The 21,682-nt window shown below is 36.4% G+C and overlaps 1 protein-coding gene across 12 annotated transcripts in view; it reads left to right on the plus strand.

The window, feature by feature from the left end:
* Nucleotides 1-21,682, plus strand: part of PDE10A (phosphodiesterase 10A) — a 656,074-nt gene that overhangs the window by 608,759 nt on the left and 25,633 nt on the right. The gene's annotated exons all lie outside the window — the stretch shown is intronic.

The following is a 21,682-nucleotide window of genomic DNA, read 5'->3' on the forward strand; positions in this document are numbered from 1 at the left end:
CAAGTAGCAATAAAAAGTTTATTTGGTGAACATGGAATTAGAACAAGGAGGATTAGATAAATTACATGACCTAATGGAATCAAGCTAAATTAGTCTGATGCCCTTTTGTTTCGGAGGATGGGTGTCTTGCCTAGTGGATTCAGAAATATGTCAGGTATGTTCATTATGAACCTGTTCACCCATCTGTATATGAGATCTAAGTTCATTGGCTAACCTGCCATCATCTCCCTTTAACAGTTTGTAGTGGTAACACTAGCTTTTATTGCTGTGGCTTTCCTGTTCCTATTTGCATGTCTGACCAACTTCGTCTTAAGAGAGGACATCTTTCTCTCTAGGCCAGTGAGCGCTTCTTGACTGCTTCCATGCCAGTCTTGCCGAATTTGGATTTACACTTTTTGTCCAGGTGTTCTGTATATCTTCTCTGTGATTCACTGAGTACTGATCCTACATTTGTTCTTTGGGACAGACTGTTTTAAAGTTCTTAGAAACAATTCACTATTCACTCAGATACACCAAACACAAAATATTAGTTTTACAAATGACTATAGATATCTAATAAAATTTACCTCTTCAAGAATAAATGCTATGTGTATAATGATATTGATGCCTTTAGATAAAAAGCAGTTCTTTTGTGATTGTACTTACTTTCAAACTGGACACCAGATTTTGTAGAGCTTGAAACTGATACAATTTGGGGAATGTTATTTAAGAAAACAATACAAAGAAATCTTATTTTCACACATGGCAGTCTGAGGACATTGCCAGGGCCTCTCCCAGGACCATACAGAGGGTTGGTATCAGGGAAAAGCCATGGAATATCCACTAGGATGTTCTAGCATATCCTCTTTTCCTTCAGCCCAAGTGAGAAGTGTGGTCTATAGTCTTTATGTCTCAGTTACGGTGTGTGTAGTCCTTGTTCCAAGACCTACAGAAACAGGTGCTTGTTCAGTATTTTATTATGTCAATTCTAAGATCAGGGAAATACAGCCTTCAGGAAGTAGCCCTTGGTTTCCTGAATCCCATGTGCTTTCTTTTTGGGGGAGGGTGGGGGCGGTTTATAAATAAGAATCATGTAACTAGTATCTAGTTTCTTGACTATATTCTTTTCAGCAGAATGATTACAATAATTATTATAAAATAGAAAATTTAAGCGTTTACTTGAAAATAACATCACTTTTGGTACTCATGTACATATGTGTATGGTACATACTGTATAATTATGCATGTTTCAATAATTTTTTATACATGATAACTTGAAAAGCAATTTAAACAAATGCATTGAAACATGCATCGGAAGGCAATGCATGCTTAATAATTCAGATAATGTAGAGGTATAAAGAAAAAGTAATGTATTATTCTGCATTCCAGTATCAACTGTCTGTTTCATGTAATGTCATCTTACGCATTTTTCTGTGATTTTCCAAAGGTAGGGGTGTGTGTGTGTGATGCAGTATGTTCAGGCATAACTCAGAGATATTCTAAAATAAACTCTATAATAAAGGGAGTCACAGAAACTTTTTGGTTTCCCAGAGCATATAAAAGTTATATCATAGAGCCTATTAAGCATGCAATAACATTATGTCTAAAAAATGCATATCTTAATGTAAAAATACTTTATTGTTTAAAATGCTAATGATCATCTAAGACTTCAGCAAATCATAATTGTTTTACCTGTGGAGGGTCTTGTCTCAACATGAATGACTCCTGACCAGGGTGGTGGTTGCAAATCACAGGACAGGAGGGATGCATGTGGCGATTTCTTTTCTTCTTGTTAAAAGATGAGGTCTCATTCAGTCTGTCAACGAGGCTGGAGTGCAGTGGCATGGTCATAGCTCACTGCAGCCTTGAACTCCTGAGTTCCAGGGATCCTCCCACCTCAGCCTCCTGAGTAGCTGAACTGTAGGTGCATACCACCATATCCAGCTATTTTTTTTTTCATTTCTTATTTTAGAGATAGGGTATTGCTGTGTTGCCCAGGCTGGTCTCAAACTCCTGACCTCAAGCAGTCCTCCCGCTTCAGCCTCCTGAGTAACTAGGATTACAGGAAAGAGCCACTATGCCCAGCCTGGATGTGGCAATTTCTTAAAATAAGACAGCAGTGAAGTTTATCATGTTAATGGACTCTTTCTTTCACAGAAAATATCTCTGCAGCTTACGACGCTGTTTGATAGCATTTCACCAGCAGTAGACCTTCTGTTAACACTAGAGTCATTCTTCTCAAACCCTGCCTCTGCTTTATCAAGCAAGTTTATGGAATATTCTAAATCCTTTGCTGTCATTTCAACGATGTTCCTTGCATCTTCACCAGAAGTAGATTTCATCTCAAGAAACTTTCTTGGCTCATCCGTAAGAAGCACCTCATCCATTCAAGTTTGATGATGATTCCATCAGTCATCGTTTTCTGGCTCCACTAGTTTCTACCACACCTTTCTCCACTGAAGTCTTGAAGCTTTGACTACCTCCTATGAATCATGAATGTTCTCAATGGAATCTTCAATAGTGAATCTTTCCCAGAAGGTTTCAGTTTACCTTTTCCACATTCATTAGAGAAATCACTATCTATAACAGCTACATTCTTAGAAGACATATTTCTTAGATAATAGGACTTGAAAGTCAGAATTACACCTTGATCCATTAGCTACAGAATGGATGTTGTCTCCTTGTACATGTCCACCACAGCTCTTGAGGGTTCATTGTCAGTGCGCAGTCACAGTTTGAATGGAACCTTTCTTTCCAAGCGGGAGGTTTCTATGCTAGGCTTAAAATATCCAGTATATCATGCTCTGAACAAATGTGCTATCATTGAGGCTTTGTTGTTTCATTTATAGAGCACAGACAGAATTGATTTAGTGTAATTCTTACAGGCCCTAGAATTTTCTAAATGGTAAATCATCATTGGCTTTTCCCTGATGTCACCAGCTGCATTAGCCCCTGACAGGAGAGTGAGCTCATCCTTTGAAGCTTTACAGCTAGACACTGACTTCTCCTCTCTAGATATACAAGTCCTAGATGTCTCTAATAGATGTTTTGTCTATACTGAAAATCCATTATTTAGTTAAGCCGCCTTCATCCATTAGCTTAGCTAGATCTTCTCAGTGACCTGCGACAGCTTCTACATCAGCACTTGCTGCTTCAGCTCGCACTATTTTATCTTTCTTTAAACCTCTCGAACCAATCTCTGCTACTTTCAAACTTTCCTTCTGCAGCCTTTTCACATCCCTCAGTCTTCATAGAATCGGAGTTAGGGCCTTGCTCTGTATTCGCTTTTGGCTTAAGGGAATGTTGTGGCTGGTTTATCTTCTATTCAGATGACTAACACTTTCTTCATATCATCAAGAACACTTAAGTGCCCTTGTGATCACTGGAGTAGCATTTTTAATTCCGTTGAAGAACTTTTCTTTGCCTTCACAACCTGACTGTTTAGCCCAAGAGTCCTTGCCTTCAGCCCATCTCAGCTTTAGATGTGCCTTACTAGGTTTAGTCACTTCTAGCTTTTGATTTAAAGTGAGGGACATGTGACTTTCTTTCACTTGAACAGTTCGAGGACATTATAGAGTTATTAATTGGTCTAATTTCAATACTACTGCTTTTAGGGAACAGGAACGTTCAAAGACAGGGAAGGAGAAGGGGGAACAGCTAGTTGGTGGAGCAGTCTGAGTACACGCAACATTTATCAATTAAGTTTACCATCATATATAGGTGTGATTCATGGCACCCACAGATAATTACAATGGTAACATCAAAGACCACTGAGTATAGATCACCATGACAGATATAGTAAAATAATGAGAATGTTTGAAATATTTTGAAAATTACCAAAATGTGGAGAGATCCAAGATGGCTGATCACTAGCAGCTCGGGATTGTAGCTCCCAGTGAAAGCGCAAAGAACGAGAGGACGCCACACCTTCACATGAATTCTTGTTGCTCATGCACCAGGAGATTCCCAGTAGAGGAGCCCCACGGGTCACCAGCGCGACTCTTGTGACCAGCGAGGCAGTTTTGCCGGCGCCTCGGAGCGTCGGTTCTTGGTGCAGAGTCAGAAAAGCACCATCGATCTTAACGCCGCTGATTTAGTCGGCGCAGTGGGTTGCTCAGATCTTCGGCGCTGAGAATCAGTAAGTTGGACGTCCACTCAGAAACCCAATTACAAGGACGGTAAATACAAAGACCACAGATGGATAAATCTACAATGAAGGAAAGAAAACAGCCAAAAAAGTCTGAGAATACCCAATATCAGAACGCCTCTCCCTCAGCAAGGGATCACAGTTCCTCATCAGCAACGGAACAAGGCTTGATGGAGAACGAGTGTGTTCCAATTACAGAAGCAGGCTTCAAAATGTGGATAATGAGAAACTTCTGTGAATTAAAAGAACTTGTTTTAACTCAATCCAAAGAAACTAAGAACTTTGAAAAAAGATTTGATGAAATGTTAACAAGAATACACAATTTAGAGAGGAATATAAATGAATTGATGGAGCTGAAAAACACAATACGAGAACTTCGTGAAGTATGCACAAGTTTTAACAGCCAAATTGATCAAGCAGAAGAAAGGATATCAGAGGTCGAAGACCAACTCAATGAAATAAAACGAGAAGACAAGATTAGAGAAAAAAGGATAAAAAGGAACGAGAAAAGTCTCCAAGAAATATGGGACTATGTGAAAAGACCTAATCTATGTTTGATAGGTGTACCTGAATGTGACGAAGAGAATGAATCCAAGCTGGAAAATATGCTTCAGGACATTATTCAGGAAAATTTTCCCAACCTAGTAAGGCAGGATAATATTCAACTCCAGGTAATACAGAGAACACCACAAAGATATTCCTCAAGATGAGCAACTCCAAGGCACATAATCGTCAGATTCACCAGGGTTGAAATGAAGGAGAAAATACTAAGGGCAGCCAGAGAGAAAGGTCAGGTTACCCACAAAGGGAAGCCTGTCAGACTTACAGCAGATCTTTCGGCAGAAACCCTACAAGCCAGAAGAGAGTGGGGACCAATATTCAACACCCTTAAAGAAAAGAACTTTCAACCCAGAATTTCACATCCAGCCAAACCTAAACTTCACAAGTGAAGGAAAAATAAAGTTTTTTGTGAATAAGCAAGCACTCAGAGATTTCATCACCACCAGGCCTGCTTTACAAGAGCTTCTGAAAGAACCACTACACATAGAAAGGAACAAACAGCATCAGCCTTTCTAAAAAAATACCGAAAAGAGCATCAATATAATGAAGAATTTACATCAACTAATGGGCAAAACAACCAGCTAATATTAAATGGCAGTATTAAACTCACATATATTATTATTAATTCTAAATTTAAATTGACTAAATCCCCCAATCCAAAGACAGACAGGCAATTTGAATAAAAAACTAAAACCCATCAGTATGCTGCATCCAGACCCATCTCACATTCAAGGATACACAAAGACTCAAAACAAGGGATGGAGAAGGATTTACCAACCAAATAGAGAGCTAAAATAAATAAATAAAAAGCAGAAGTTACAATTAAGCAACAAAGATCAAAAGAAGCAAAGAAGGACATTATATAATGATAAAAGGATCAATGTAACAACAAGAAGAGCTGAAGATCCTAAATATATATGCACCCTTTACAGGAATACGCAGACATGCAAGACTTATAAAGAGACTTAGACTCCCGCATAATAATAGTGGGAGACTTCAACATTAATATTAGACAGATCAATGAGACAGAAAATTAACGATATCCAGGACTTGAACTCAGATCTGGAACAAGTAAATGTAATTAACATTTATAGGACTCTCCACTTTAAATATACAAAATATACACTCTTATCAGTACCACATCATATCAACTTAGAAGTTTAAATGAAATGTTGGTTGGCTCCTTGTTTGTTATTCTCTTCCCTCATTTTCTTTTATATCTCCATTATTAAGGACAATTATAAGCATACCCATATTTAGATTGCATAGATTGCATTCTAGCCCGGGCAATAAAGCAATACCCCCATCCTCTCTCCCTCTTCCTCTTTCTCTTTCTTCCTCTTCTTTATTAAAAAAAAAAAAAGAAAGAAAGAAAGAAAGAAAAAAAAAAGAAGATTACCAAAATGTAACATAGAGACTCAAAAGTGAGCCCTTGCTGTTGGAAAAATGATGCCGATATACTTGCTGTACAAAGGGTTGCCACAAAACTTCAATTTCTAAAAAAAAACAAAAACACAGTATTTGTGAAGCCTGGTCAACCAGAATGCAATAAAACAATGTATGCCTGGACCATATATTGCCAACAAGTTATACATATATTAAATTCTCAGAAAAGGCTGTAGAAATTCACACTCCTTCTATCATAAAAGTGAAAACCCCTTCTCATTATATATACCATTCTCTAACCACTCACTATTTTGAAGATCTTTTCGTTTTGTTTATTATTTATTATTCTGACTTCTGTGTAATTTTCTATTCATAAACTTTGCCTATTTTTGTCAAATTGTTTACTTTTTTAATATCAATTTTCATTATATATTTTTATTAAGGATATTAAAATTTTCTTTTATGTATTAAAGATATTTCTTTAGGTGAGTTTCAAAAAACTTATTCAGATTTTCTTTTGAATACAAAAAAATTAGTTTCAGAAGAACAAATTTTTTATCTTTTAAGAAAATCAAGTCTCATAGTAACAAATAATAATTAAAATGTTCTTTATGTATTTTTTTAGTTTTAACTTTTATATTTGGATATTAATTCTTCTAGAGTTATATTTTTATGAACATACTTTAATTCTGATGGAATGAGTCGATACCATTAACTTGATACCATTAATGAATAATCAGTTTTTTCCTGAATTGAACTTATTACATTTTCTCATAAGCTTGGATAATTCTTTAGACCCCTTAAATCATTTATTACTAATTATCTAATCCTCAACTACAGTCATACAGCTTTGGTTCTGTCAATATGTTGAAATGTATCATACTTACCTGCTCAAATAATCTTTACTTTCAATTCATGGAAATTGTCATTTTGTAAAAAATGTTTTAAGAAAAATTTCAAATTTATATTAAAGTAGAAATAATCAAATGTACAGTCATACCTAGATTCAAGAATTATCAATAATTTACTGTATTTTTTTTTCTTTTGCTGCTTTTTTGGAGGTAGAAAGTGTACCATTTCAACATAAATTACAGACCTTCTGACCCTTTGCTTCCTTCATCATTAATATTTAAAAAGAAAAAGAATATTCTGCTTCCGATTTTATTTGTGAATGTAATTTTTCTGACTTCTAACTGGAAATGCAGCTTCCAATATGTTTAAAATTGTGAATTTTTAAATATATATATATATGTCATTTTTGCTTCACATTTTGAAACTGTTATTTGGTGCTTACACATTTTGATTTATTATGTCTTCTCAATAATTTACCCTCTCATCAGTATGAAATAAGTTCTTTCTTCTTCTGATACTGCTTAAAATTTTTTGTGTCTAAACTAGCCACACAAGCTTTCTCATATTTACTATTGATATATCACATTCTTTTATAATCCTTTGTGTCTTTGCATTGGAAGTGTATCTTAACAGCAGTAGTTGAGACTTGAAATCACTGCATTTTAATGTACTGTTTAATCTATTTGCATTTATAAGTTTTCTAATTATCCATTTTCTATTTTGAGCTATTTGTGTATAGGGGTGATGTTTCATTCTACATTTCCTTTTGATTTTATTGTTACACCCTTTTTAAATTTTCAAATGGTTGTTCTTGAGTTTGCAGTATGCATTTTTATTAGTCCACTTTGAATTAATATTATTGCAATTTTATTAAATGTAAAAAACTTAAAAATAATTCAGTTTATACCTCTTTTTGTCTTTTCTGCTTTTGTTATATATGTTGGTATTGTTGCTACATATTATACACCCGAATAGGTTGCTAATATTTCAAATTGAATAATGAATCAATTATTAAAGAATTTAAGAAAATTGAGCCGGTGGTGGCTGACATCTGTAATCCTGGCAGTTTGGGAGACTGAGGCGGGCTGATCACTTGAGGTCAGGAGTTCAAGACCAGCCTAGCCAACATGATGAAACCCCACCTCTACTAAAAATACAAAAGTTAACCAGGTGTGGTAGTGCATTCCTGTAATCCTAGCTACTTGGGAGGCTGAGGCAGAAGAATTGCTTGAGCCTGGGAGGTGGAGGTAGCAGTGAGCTGAGGTCCTGCCACTGCACTGCAGTCTGAGCTGCAGAGCAAGACTCTGTCTCAAAAAAAAATAAAATAAAATTTATGAAAAATAATTTTTAAATATTTTTTCACATCTATACCATTTCTTCTGCTTTTAATTTATTGACATAGATCAAAATTTCCAACTTCTATAATTTCGTTTCAGCCTAAAGAACTTCTTTAACATCTCTCAGTGTGTTGAAAGCAGATTCCTTAAAGTATGTGTGTGTTTTTTGTTTGTTGTTTGTTTGTTAATCTAAGAATGGCTTTATTGTGGCTTCACATTTTAAATATATTTTCACCGGACTTAGAATTCTAAGTAGATAGATTTTTTTTTTTCAAGATTTCACAAAAATCAGTAAATGGTCTTCTGGCCTCCACCTTTCATTTTATTTGATTTTAATTTTTTTTTTTTTTCCTGAGGAAAAGTCAGCAGTTGTTGTTACCCTGCATGCTGTGTCATTTTACCCTGACCACGTTTACGTTCATTCTTCATGGTGTCCCCTGAGGTTTCTGTGTCGGAGGGCTGCTGATTTCAGTGAAGTTTAGAGGAGTTTACATTTTTTCAGATACTTTTTCTGCCCTATTATGTCTCTTTTCTTCTGATACTCTGACACTTTCGTTAGACCTTTTTATACTGTGCTACAGGTTATTAGGGCTCTATGTGGTTTTTCATTGGTAATGGTTTGGGTAATTTTTTGTCTGTCTGATCTCACTGTTCTTTTCCTAATATTCCGTCCAATCTGTTGTTAACCTCATGTAGAGATTTTTTTTAAAATACACACAAATGCGTACACACACACACACACACACACACACACACACGATTTTTAATTTCTGGGATTTCTTTTTGGTTCATAGAAGCTTTTTATAGCTTCTATGTTTCTCCTGAAAAATCCCCATCTTTTAAACTATTTTTTCTAAATATATATTTTACTGAAGATTACTTAACATATCTGTACGTTATTTAGAAATCGTTGTCTGAATTTTCACTATCTGGATTTTCTATGAGTTTTTGTCTTGTTGACTGATTTTGCTCTAGACCATGTAATATTCTGTTTCTTTACATGGCTAGTGATTTTTTTATAATTGTATACTCCACTATGGATAACATGCTCCGTTATCCTTCTGGATGCTGGTGTGTTTCTCTGAAGTTAATCAACTTTTATCCTAGTAGCAAGTTACATTTCTCATGAATCGTCTTAAATATATGAATATGTCCCTTTAAGCTTTAGTTGGGTGGTTACAAAGGTTTGGCCTTGGTGTCCTCTGTCAAGGATTTGAAAGAAAAAAAATTCAAATTTGGGGACTTCCGCTTCTGTGGTTCTCTTTACTCTCTAGGATTTCCCTCCTCAACTTTCGTGTGCTCTGACATCCCCAAACTCTCTACCTTCTCAGCTGCACACTGACTTTCTTTTGGGCTGTATTTATGGCATTCCCTTAGTAGAAAAGCTGTATAAATAAGGATCTCACCCAGTATAGTCCCACCTTTCAAAGTTTAAATCTTCTCCCACTTACTCCTGTTTTTAGGTACTAGAACAACATCTTCAAGATTTGTTTTTAGTTCTATCTAGAATTTATTATTATTACCAGAATCTTAAAACTTTGTTTTGTATCCAGCCATTTAATTATAGACTCTTTATCAGCTGAAAAGTTTTATTTTTAGTCTCTTGCTTTTTAATGCATATAGTAATGTCATCTACAAATAAAAAAATTAACCTCCTTTTCTGATATTTGTACATATTTTGCTTTCTTATCTGACTGCATAGCTAGAACTTATAACACAATATTAGATCATTGTGAAGAAAGCAAGCACATCTAATATATTCATGACTTCAACAGATGTTATTTTAGAGTTTTACTTTTTAAGGCAGTATTTAATATATTTTGATAAATCTTGTTTATCATGCATAATGTTTATCTGTATCCATATTCCACTGACAGAAGGTTTTTCTCTAATTTCTTGGTGTTACCGATTTCCTATTTGAGGAATAGATTTTTAAATTTTGTAATTTTGTGCAACTAATTAATTTACTGAACTATACTTTCCCATGGATTTAGTTTTTTAATACCCAGAGGAAGTAAAATTTTTCTTTTTTAGCATATTTGAATGTAATCTATTAATTTTGATACATGGTTGTCTTTTTTGTTCATTATAATTTGCTATAAACTATTGATCTTTCTTTCTTATCTGGAAGACTTTAAATAACTATTGTTAACCCTTTTCGGAAGATTCATTTAACCATTTTGGAAAATACTCATTCGTGAAACTATCTAGTAACCTTCTTATTTTCAATTTTAATTTAATTTAACTTTTTTGAGACAGGGTTTTGGTCTGTCCCCCAGGCTGGAGTATAGTGGCATGACCACAGCTCACTGCAGCCTCGACCTCCCAGCCTCAAGCAATTGTCCCACCTGTCTTAAGTAGCCGAGGAGCTGGGACTATAGGCAAACAACATCATCCCTGTCTACATTTTTTATTATTTGTTAGAGACAGAGTCTTGCTATGACAGTGCTGGTCTTGAACTCCAGGGCTCAAGTGATCCTCCCACCTCAGCCTTCCAAAGAGCTGGGATTACAGGCATGAGCCATAGTGTCCCGCTGTCACCTTTTTAAATGAAAATCTTCGACAAACTTTCCATGTCTTTTATAGTCTGGGGTCTTTGTTTTGTTTTTGCCAATTTCTTCCATCTCTTGAGCAATGTATTGTACTACAAAAGTCATCTTTTGCCTTGGGATTGAAAACTTGATATAAAAATATATGCACAGATTATTTTTACTTAAAATTTAATTGATACTACATTTGTATTTCTATCTAATTTTCAGTGTTTTCTATTTTTATTTCTTCCTTTCTTACATAATCCAACTCATCTGGAATTTTTAATTATTCCTTTCTTATAAAACTAACTTTTATAAAATTTTTTGTTTGTTCATTATCTGTTCTTTCATTAAATTTAACTTTTATTTTTATGCTTTCATTATACTTTTGGGGTTTTTTCATGTTTCTCTGATTGAATAGTAATGAAATAATCAGATTATATGTATTATAATCTGAGGGTTGACTGAACTATACCTTGCAAGTTTTGATGAAGTACTTTTCCTTGTTTATTAGATTATTACTGCCTTTGTTTCCTTGCTGATGTAAACGTTATTTTAAAGCAATTTTCTAATTTCTAAATATTTTAGATGTTTGCTTATTTTTTATTTTGTTCCTAGAGACTTCTTTGGATTGTTGTAAAAAGAATATAACTATTAAATTAAAATTGTATAGTTAATCAGTATTTTCTTTCTGGACAAATCACAAAAGATGATTGTTAAAGTAACTTCACTGAGGTATAATTACACTAATTTTAAGTTCTGGCAAATGCAACTACTACCAGAGTCACAGTAAAGGTATAAAAAATGTCTGCCACCACTTTACCCTTTTCCAATCAAAGTTTCCTACACCAGGCATAGAAATCAATGTGTTCTTTATTTATAGATTATATTTGTGTCGTAGTGTCTTCAGGCTATTATAATGAAATACTACAGATAGAGTGGCTTATAAATGGTTATTTCTCACATTTCTGGAGTCCGATTATTCCAGAATCAAGCTACTGGCAGTTTGGGTGTCTCAGTTTGAGGGAGAGCTTGTTTTCTGGTATATAGAGAGCCGTTTTCTACCTGCCACTTCACCTGATGGAAGAAGAGAGGGGGCTCTCTGCGGTTTGTTTTATGTAGGAACTAATCCCATTTAGGAGGGCTCTACCTTCATTATATAATCACCTTCCCAAAGTCCCACCTCCAAATGCTAATACTTTGGGCACCAGGAGTTAGCATATTAATATTTAGGGAAAGAAACATTCAGTCTGTGTCAACTTGTATTATCTTGAGTTAAAAGTATTTAGAATTACGGTAAGTGCTTTTTTGTTTATGATCCCTGCTTTCTCTCTTCTTTCCTGATATTGCTTTCACTATTCTGGCTCACTAGCAATTCCATGTGAATTTTAGAATCAGCTTGTCAATTTCTACAGAAAAACTAGCTAGGATTCTGATGCATATTATGTTGAATCTGTAAATCAATTTGGGAAGTATTGCCATCTTAACAATATTAAGTCTGTGAATATGGGATGTTTTTCCATTTAATTACTTTTTCTTTAATATTTTCCAATGATGTTTTCTGGCCCACATTTTGTACTTCTATTGTTCAGTTTATTACTAAAGATTTTATTGCTTTGATAATACTGTAAATGGAATTACTTTTTAATTTCACTTTCACATTGTTCATTGTTAGTATGTAGAAATAGTTGATTTTTGTACTACTGATCTTATATCTTGACACCTTAATGAACTCATTTCTTCTAATAATTTTTTGGTGGATTGCTTAGGCTTCTCTATATTCATAGAAGATTATGTCATCATCGGCTGGGCGCGGTGGCTCAAGCCTGTAATCCCAGCACTTTGGGAGGCCGAGGCGGGTGGATCATGAGGTCAAGAGATGGAGACCATCCTGGTCAACATGGTGAAACCCTATCTCTACTCAAAATACAAAACATTAGCTGGGCATGGTGGCGCGTGCCTGTAATCCCAGCTACTCAGGAAGCTGAGGGAGGAGAATTGCCTGAACCCAGGAGGTGGAGGTTGTGGTGAGCTGAAATCGTGCCATTGCACTCCAGCCTGGGTAACAAGAATGAAACTTTGTCTCAAAAAAAAAAAAAAAAAAAAAAAAGATTATGTCATCTTCAAATAGAGATAGTTGTACAATTGTCTTTGGAATCTGTCATTTCTTTCATTTAATTTAATAATTGGCTTGACTTATGCTGAATTTCAGTGACAAGAGAAGACATCATTTTTTTGTTTCAGATTTCAGAGGGAAAGCATCTAGTCTTTCTCCATTAAGTATGATATTAGATATGCGTATTTTATAGATGAACTTTATCAGATTGAGGAAGTTTCCTTTTACATCTGGTTTGTAGAGTGTTTTTAAATTGTGAATGGTGTTGAATTTTGTCATATGCTTTATCTGCATCTATTGAGACTTACCAAGCAGTTTTTGTTATTCTATTAGTAAGGTGCATTAGATTAATTAATATTTAGATGTTAAGCCAACCTTTTGTTCATGTGATAGATATCATGTAATAATCATGTATAGTTTTCTTATATATTGCTGGATTTGGCTTGATAGGCCTATATTCATACATTATACTGGCCCTTTTCTTTTTTGTGGTATTTGTCTTATTTTGGTGTCAGGGTAACACTGGCCTCATGGTATTAGCTGGGAAGTATTTCCTCCTTTACTATTTTTTGGAACAGTTTATGAAGAATTTCTATTAATTCATCTTCAAATATTTGATAGAATTTACCATTTAAGTCATCTGGGTATAGATGTTTCTTTGTGGTTATTGTTTTTTCCCTTTGACTACTAATTCAGTCTTTTTACTTGTTATTGGTCTATTCACATTGACTATTTCTTCTTATGTCAGATTTAGTCATTCATGTCTTTCTAGAAATGTGTCCATTTTCAACTAAATTGTCTATTTTATTGGCCTGCAGTTGTTCACTGCAGTTCTTTATGACCCTTTTTATTTCTATAAGATCGGTAGTAAAGTTTCCTTTTTCATTTCTGTTCTCAATTAAGTTGAATCTTCTTTCTTTTGCTCCCTCTCCCGCTCTCTCTTTTCTTGGTCAGTCTAGCTTAAAAGTGTATCAGTTTTGTCGATATTTTCAAATAACCAGCTTTTGGCATCACTGATTTTCTCTTCCCAATTTCATTAATTTTTCTGTAATCTTTATTTGCTTCCTTCTCTTTGCTTTAGTTTTAGTTTGCTCCTCCTTTTCTAGTGTCTTAAGGCAGATTAGGTTATTGATTTGAATTATTTCGTCTTTCTTAATATAGACATTTACAGCTCTAAATGTTCCTCTGCATACTGCTTAATGGCATCCCATGAGTTTTGAAATATTGTATCTTTATTTTCATACATCTCAAGGGATTTTCACATTTCCCTTTTAATTTCTTCTTTGATACATTTATTATTTTATTTATATTCTAGGACTGCTGTGACAAAGTAAATCACAAATCAGGTGGCTTAAAACAACAGAAATTTATTTTCTCACAATAAAAAGGCTAGAAGTCTGAAATCTAGGTATCAGCAAAGTTAGTTCCTTCTAGAGGGTTCAGAAAGACAGTAAGTTCAATGCTTCTGTCCTAGCTTTTAACAGATACTGGCAACTTTTGGCATTTGTAGTCTCTGAGCATATCACTCCAGTCTCTGCCTCCATCATCATGTAATGAGATCCCTGTGTGTCTCTGTGTATTCACCTGGTGTCCTTCTTTCTTTGTATCGCTTTCCTCCTCTTACAAGAACACCAATCATACTGTGTTAAGGGTCCACACTTTTCCAGTATTTCCTCATCTTAACTAATTATGTCTGCAAGAACACTACTTCTGTATAAAGTCACATTCTGAGGAACTGTCAGGACTTCAACATATCTCGCTGGGGGACAAAATGTAGCCCATAACAGTCCTATAAGAATGTGTTTTAAAATTTCCATAACCTTTTGAAGATTCCAGATTTCTTTTTTGTTGTTGATTTCATTGTGGTCAGAGAACCTATTTTATATTATTTTTATCCTTTTAAATCTAATGAGGCTTGTTTTATTTCCTAGCATTTGGTTTAGCCTGGGTAATGTTCCATGTAAACTCAAAAAGAATATCTATTCTGCTGTTGTTGGGTGGAGTGTTCTGTACATGTCTCTTAGGCCTATTTATTTTTGTACTGCTGATCTGGTATCTTGAAACCTTGATGATCTCATTTAATACATCTAATGCTTAGGCGTCTGTGTAGGCACGTGAGATTGTCATCTTCAAATAGAGATAGTTGTACAATTCTTTTAATCTGTTTGCCTTTTCTTTCTATTTATTAATTGTCTGGCTCGTGCTGAATATAAGTGGCAAGAGCAAATATTCTTCTTGTTCCTGATCTTAGTGGGGAAGAAAATTGTCTTTCGCCCTTAAGTAATGAGCCTCCCAGTATTAAGCCTTTGATGTGGATCCTCAAAGGGATAGCACTGGTTTGCCCGCAGTCACCCTGGAAGGACAATTGTTTTGGCATGTCTCTTTGACTGTCTCTTAAGTTCCCTACTCTTAAGTTCCAACAGCCATCAGCTGGTGACTTTATTGTTTACAGCAGTGCTCTGGGGAGACATTGCTTTACAGACAGATTCAGTCAAATGTGGGCTCCTTTCGAGGCCCATTTCCTTTGCTGGGTTATTTGAGATTTGTCTCACCATAGGATGACTCCTCCCTGCCGCCTCTTTCCCAGTTTCTCCTCAGCAAACTTTCCAAACTACAGTTGAGTCTGTATCTCCAACAATTCTATCCATGTCCTCTCAATTGCCTCTTAGCACAACATCCACTCTTCATGGGAGTACCTCTAGGCAGCTGATATTGGATGGTAGGTGATAAAGGAGTATAATCCTTGAGAAAAGGGAAACATTTCAACTCCCACATTTATCCAGTTGGGGACAATTTCCTGACTCTAGCTCAGGTTAGTGGAGCCAAAGCAGAGCTTAGCAGCACTGGGTAGGATCTGGGAGATGGGGAATTGTGCTGAGGTGCCAGGAATCTGCAGAAGCTCCTCATGGGTCAGTGGCTGGGGCTGTTTCTCATACCTGGGTTGGGATTTCACAGGTCCTAGCAGAGCAGTTGAGAGTGCCGCAGAGTGCAGAGTTGAGCATCCCACAGAGACAGTAGGGACCATACAGTATTTGGAAACAGAATTTCAGCTCATCTAGAGTAGAGAAAACTTGTCCATACCACAGGATAGAGTAAGAGCAAAGTCATATCGTGGATATGGACCACACTGTGGAACACAGACAATACTTGATTCTCCTAACCAAAGCCTGAACCCAAACTTCCACAAGACTGGGGAGATCCATTCGCGAAGTAACAACCTGGCAGAACAAAACTCAAAAGGAGACATCATGACCCAGATTTCTCATGATGAACTGTCAGAGGTAGGAGTTGGTACCCGAAAGCCTCAGACCACGTCGTTGTGCCCTGTCTGTGTACACAGCCCATGAACTGGGATGAGTTTACATTTTTAATCCACTGTTAAACAAAAAAGGACAAAAAACGAAGATATGTGACAGATATTACATATAACCCACCAAAATTAAAGTATTTACTATAATGGCCCTTTACTGCAAATATAAAGAAGCAGGAATAAAGGACTCACAATCAAGAAAACACAAGCAATCAGGAAAAACAGAGCCCAAGATGACAGATTGTGGAATTAGTAGGCAAGGACTTGAAAGCAACTGCTGTAAATATGTTCAAGGTGTTAAAAATTGATTTTAAGGAGTGAAAAAAATGTGGAATTTAATAGAGAAGAGGAAATTATAAAATTGAGCCCCAAATAAATTTGAAATAATTAAGTAACAGGGAGAAACAACACTTAACAAAGAGGGTACGCTACTATCCACGACACGTGTTTCTTACCAGAAACTGTGGAGAGCAAAAACATGGACATACTGAAAGCATTGTCACTTTCAAATGCTATGTCATTAGAAACATTCTTCAAAAAAGGAGTCTGAAATAAGGGACATTTTTGTGATAAAATCTGGGAGAATATGTTGTCAGCAGACATGAAAGACATGACATACTAAAGGAAAAACCTCAGGGTGATAAATTACCAGATGAAAACTTCAATCTGTAGGATGGTAAAGTCGCAAATATGTAGGCAAATAGAACAGATTAACAAAGTGCTTTTTCTGGTTTTTCTAAAAAGTGCATGAGTGGTTTAAGCAAAAATAATATTACAGCAAGATAAGGTTTGTATCATATGTAGTGATTAAATATGAAAGCAATATTTGGGTATTGTTTTCTTATTGTTGAATGTTAAGGGTTCTTTGTACATTTGTGGTAACAGCCTTTGATCAGGTATGCCTTTTGCCAATGTTTCTCTCAGCCTGTGGCTTGTCTTTTTACTCTCTTGACAGTGTCTTTTGCAGGGCATACATTTTTAATTTTTGGTGAAGTCTAGCTTATTCTGTCATGAATCATGCCTTTATGTTGTATTTAACAGTCATCACCAAATTCTGGATGAACTAGGTTTTTCTTCTGTGTTATATATAACTGTGTTACAGTTTTGTGTTTTATATTTTAGTCTGTAATCCATTTTGAATTAAGTTTTCTAAAGATTCTAAGGTCTCTGTCTAGATGCATTCTTTTTTTTTTTGCACACAGATGTCCAGTTGTTCCAGCACCATTTGTTAAAAATGGAACTATGATTTTTAAAAAGCTTGTTGTTTATTAGCTTGGTAAATATTCAACTTAGTATCATTTGTTTTATACTTTTAATGAATCAATTTTTCTGATTTGTTGGAAACTTTATAGCTAAAATATGGTAATATTTTTGTATGATCTTTTTTGGAGATGTCAATTATAATTACTCCCTTGGGTGGTGGCCTCTTCCTTTCTATCTAGAATACAAAAAGACAGAAGAACTGTGTCTTTCATTTGAAGAAATAAATGGCAGACTTGGCCTAAGAACTCAAGTTGCCTAATATATAGAGCCAGGCATTTTTATTTGTATTAAGAATCAATGTATTTCTGTACCATAGAAAGAGAGAAAAGTGCAACTTATAAATGCATTTTTATTTAGCAGAAAAATTAATACATAAAGTTAATATTTTAAGAATAATTCACAAATTGTCTGGGCGTGCTGGCTCATGCCTGTGATCCCAGCACTTTGCGAGGCCGAGTTGGGCAGATTATTTGAGGTCAGGAGTTAGAGACCATCCTGGCCAACATAGTGAAATCTTGTCTCTACTAAAATACAAAAATTAACCAGCCCTGGTGGCAGGCACCTGTAATCCCAGCTACTTGGGAGGCTGAGACAGGAGAATAACTTGAACCCAAGAGGTGCAGGTTGCAGTAAGCTGAGATTGCACCACTGCACTCCAGCCTGGGACAATGGAGCAAGACTCAATCCCCCCCCCCCAAAAAAAAAATTCTCTAATTTTATATTTTCTTCATTTATTTTATGGATATTTTATGCTAAAATTGGAGTGACCACACTCCACAGTTGGCCTGAACCAATCTCAGAGAATACCTTTTGGGCTGAAATAATTTCTAGCAGTGCTGATTTTTACTCTCAAAACTGCATTGGCTTGAACATAAATTATGTGGCACACCATCCTTGGTGCAAGGATGGAATGTCATGTGATGGAAGGAATCACATTCTGGTCTTTTGTGTAGTGATAAGGCCCAGAGATATACATAACTATGGCAGTGGCTAGCACATAGTAGGTGTTCAGCAAATACTTCTCAAGTTAACAAATAATTCAAAATGGCAAGTGATTTAAATTACAGGCTGTATAATGTGATCGTATACTCATGTTATATATTTGATCACTGACATCTCAAGTTAACAAATAATTCAAAATGGCAAGTGATTTAAATTACAGGCTGTATAATGTGATCGTATACTCATGTTATATATTTGATCACTGACATTTTTTGTCCTGGTAATTTTTTAAAAAAATTTCAGCAGTTGTTTCATTCATTCTGGAGCTAGAGTTACATTTTCTTGACTTTTTCTGGAAGTCCTAATCTTCTGACACTTGCTTCCCACTTTTGTCCTTACCAGTGGCCCTTACCACCTACCCCTGACATTGACTATGACGTCATTAGCTATTATGTTATTTACTCATGTTGACATTTTGACCACAACTGTGATTAAAGACACTAGGTAATTTTTATGATTTTGATTTTAAAAATGAAACAAGCAAAGCCCAGTTTTTATGAGAGTTACTGTCATGTGTGTTTCAAATGCAGATGAATAATTTGTTTACATGAGACATACAGTGCTGACTTCACAAATACCTTACACATAATAACAATTTTTTAACTTTATAAAGAGCAAAGACTAACAAGTGAATTTAGGGTCCTAGAAGTCAATTTTTAGACAGTGTATTAGTCCATTCTCACACTGCTGATAAAGACATGGCCAAGACTGAGTAATTTATAATGGAAAAAAGATTTAATTGACTCACAGTTTAGCATGGCTAGGGAGACCTCAGGAATCTTACAATTATGTCAGAAGGGGAAACAAATACGTCCTTCTTCACATATCAACAGTAGAGAGAAGAATGAGTGCCCAGCGAAGAGGGAAGCCCCTTATAAAACCATCAGCTCTTATGACAACTAACTATTATGAAATCAAGATTGGGGAAACTGACCCCATATTTCAGTTACCTCCACCTGGTCCTTCCCATGACACAAGAGCAGGGAGACTACAGTTCAAGATGGGATTTGGGTGGGGACACAGCCAAACCATATCATTCTACCCCTGGCCCTTTCCAGTTCTCACATCCTTATGATTCAGATCACAATCATTTTATTCCCACAGTCCCTCAAATTCTTAACTTATTTCAGTGTTAACTGAAAAGTTCAAGTCCATAGTCCTAGCTGAGACACAACTGGTTCCTTCCACCTGTCAGCCTGAAAATCAAAAGCAAGTCAGTTACTTCCTAGATACAGTAGAGGTACAGGCATTGGGTAAATACAGCCATTCCAAATGGGAGAAATTTGTCAAAACAAAGGGGTTACATGCCCCATACAAGTCCAAAATCCAGTAGAACAGTCATTAAATCTTAAAGTTCCAAAATGATCTGTTTTGACTCCATGTCTCATATCCAGGTCACACTGATGCAAGAGGTGTGCTCCCACAGCCTCCGGCAGCTCTGCCCTGTGGCTCTGCAGGATAGTTCCCCTTCCAGCTGCTTGCATGGGCTGACATTGAGTGCAGCTTTTCCAGGCCCACGGTGCAAGCTGTAGGTGCATCTGCCACTCAGGGTTCTGGAGGACAGTGACCCTCTTCTCACAGATCCACAAGGCAGTATCTGAGTGGGAACTCTATGTGGGGGCTCTGACCCCACATTTTCCTTCCATACTATCCTAGCAGATGTTTTCCCTCAGGGTCCTGCCCCTGCAGCAAACTTCTGCCTGGACGTCCAGGCTTTTCCATACATCCTTTGAAATCTAGGCAGAGGTTTCCAAACCTCAGTTCTTGACTTCTCTGCACCCTCAGGCCCAACACCACATGTAAGCCACCAAGGGTTGTGGCTTGCACCCACTGAATCAGCAGCCTGAGTTGTACATTAGCCCTTTATAGTCACTGCTGGAGCTGAAGCAGCTGATACACAGGGTACCATGTCCCAAGGCTGCATAGAGCAGGAGGAACCCACAAAACCATTTTTCCCTTTTAGGCCTCTGAGCTTATGATGGGAGGGGCTGTCATGAAGGTCTTTTACATGCCCTGGAGCATATTACCCATTGTCCTGGTGATTAACACTCAGTTCTGGTGACTTAAGCAAATTTCTGCAGCTGGCTTGGATTTCTCCCCAGAAAATGAGATTTTCTTTTCTATGGCATCATCAAACTGCACATTTTTTTCAAACTTTTGTGCTCTGCTTTCTCTTAAATCCTTTGCAGCTTAGACATTTCTCCCACCAGATACCCTAAATCATCTCTTTCAAGTTCAAAGTTCCACAGATCTTTAGGGCAGGGGCAAAATGTCACCAGTCTCTTTGCATAGCAAGAGTGACCTTTATTCCAGTTCCCAAGAAGTTCCTCATCTCTATCTGTGACCACCTGGACCAGGCTGGACTTCATTGTCCTTATCATTCTCAGCATTTTGGTCAAAGCCATTCAACAAGTCTCTAGGAAGATTCAAATCTTTCCACATCTTCCTGTCTTTTGAGCTCTAGGAAGTTCCAGCAAGTCCCCAGGAAGTTCCAAACTTTCCCACATTCTCCTGCCTTCTTCTGAGCCATCCAAGCTGTTCTAACCTCTGCCTGTTACCTAGTTCCAAAGTCATTTTCATATTTTCATATATCTTTATAGCAGTAACCCACTCTTTCAATGCCAACTTACTGTGTTAGTCTATTCTCATGCTGCTATGAAGAAGTACCCAAGACTGGGTAATTTATAAGGTAAAGAGGTTTAATTGACTCACAGTTCGGCGTGGCTGGGGAGGCCTCAGGAAACTTCCATCATCACAAAAGGGGAAGCAAATACATCCTTCTTCACATGGCAGCAGGAGAGAGAAAAATGAGTGGTCAGTGGAGGGGGAAGCCCCTTATAAAAACCATCAGCTTTTGTGAGAACTAATTCCCTATCAGGAGAACAGGATGGGGGCAACCACCCCTGTGATTCGATTATCCCCACCTCATCTCTCCCACAACATGTGGAGATTATGGGAACTAGAATTCAAAGTGAGATTTGGGTGGGGAACAAGTCTATCAGACAGTTTAAATCTAGCTTATGCAAAAGGACCTTCTAGTAACAGAAAAGAGAGAGAGGAAATGTAATACAGGGTCACCAAAGAGAGAAGGAGAAATCATCTATGAACTGCTTGATTTCTGCACTAGAATTTCCCTTCAAAACACTTTTCCTGACTACAACTAAAAGTAAATGTCATGTCTGGAAACCAGCTCCGAAC

The sequence above is a fragment of the Saimiri boliviensis genome, chromosome 4, assembly GCF_048565385.1.
Source record: "Saimiri boliviensis isolate mSaiBol1 chromosome 4, mSaiBol1.pri, whole genome shotgun sequence".
Classification (NCBI taxonomy): Eukaryota; Metazoa; Chordata; class Mammalia; order Primates; family Cebidae; genus Saimiri; species Saimiri boliviensis.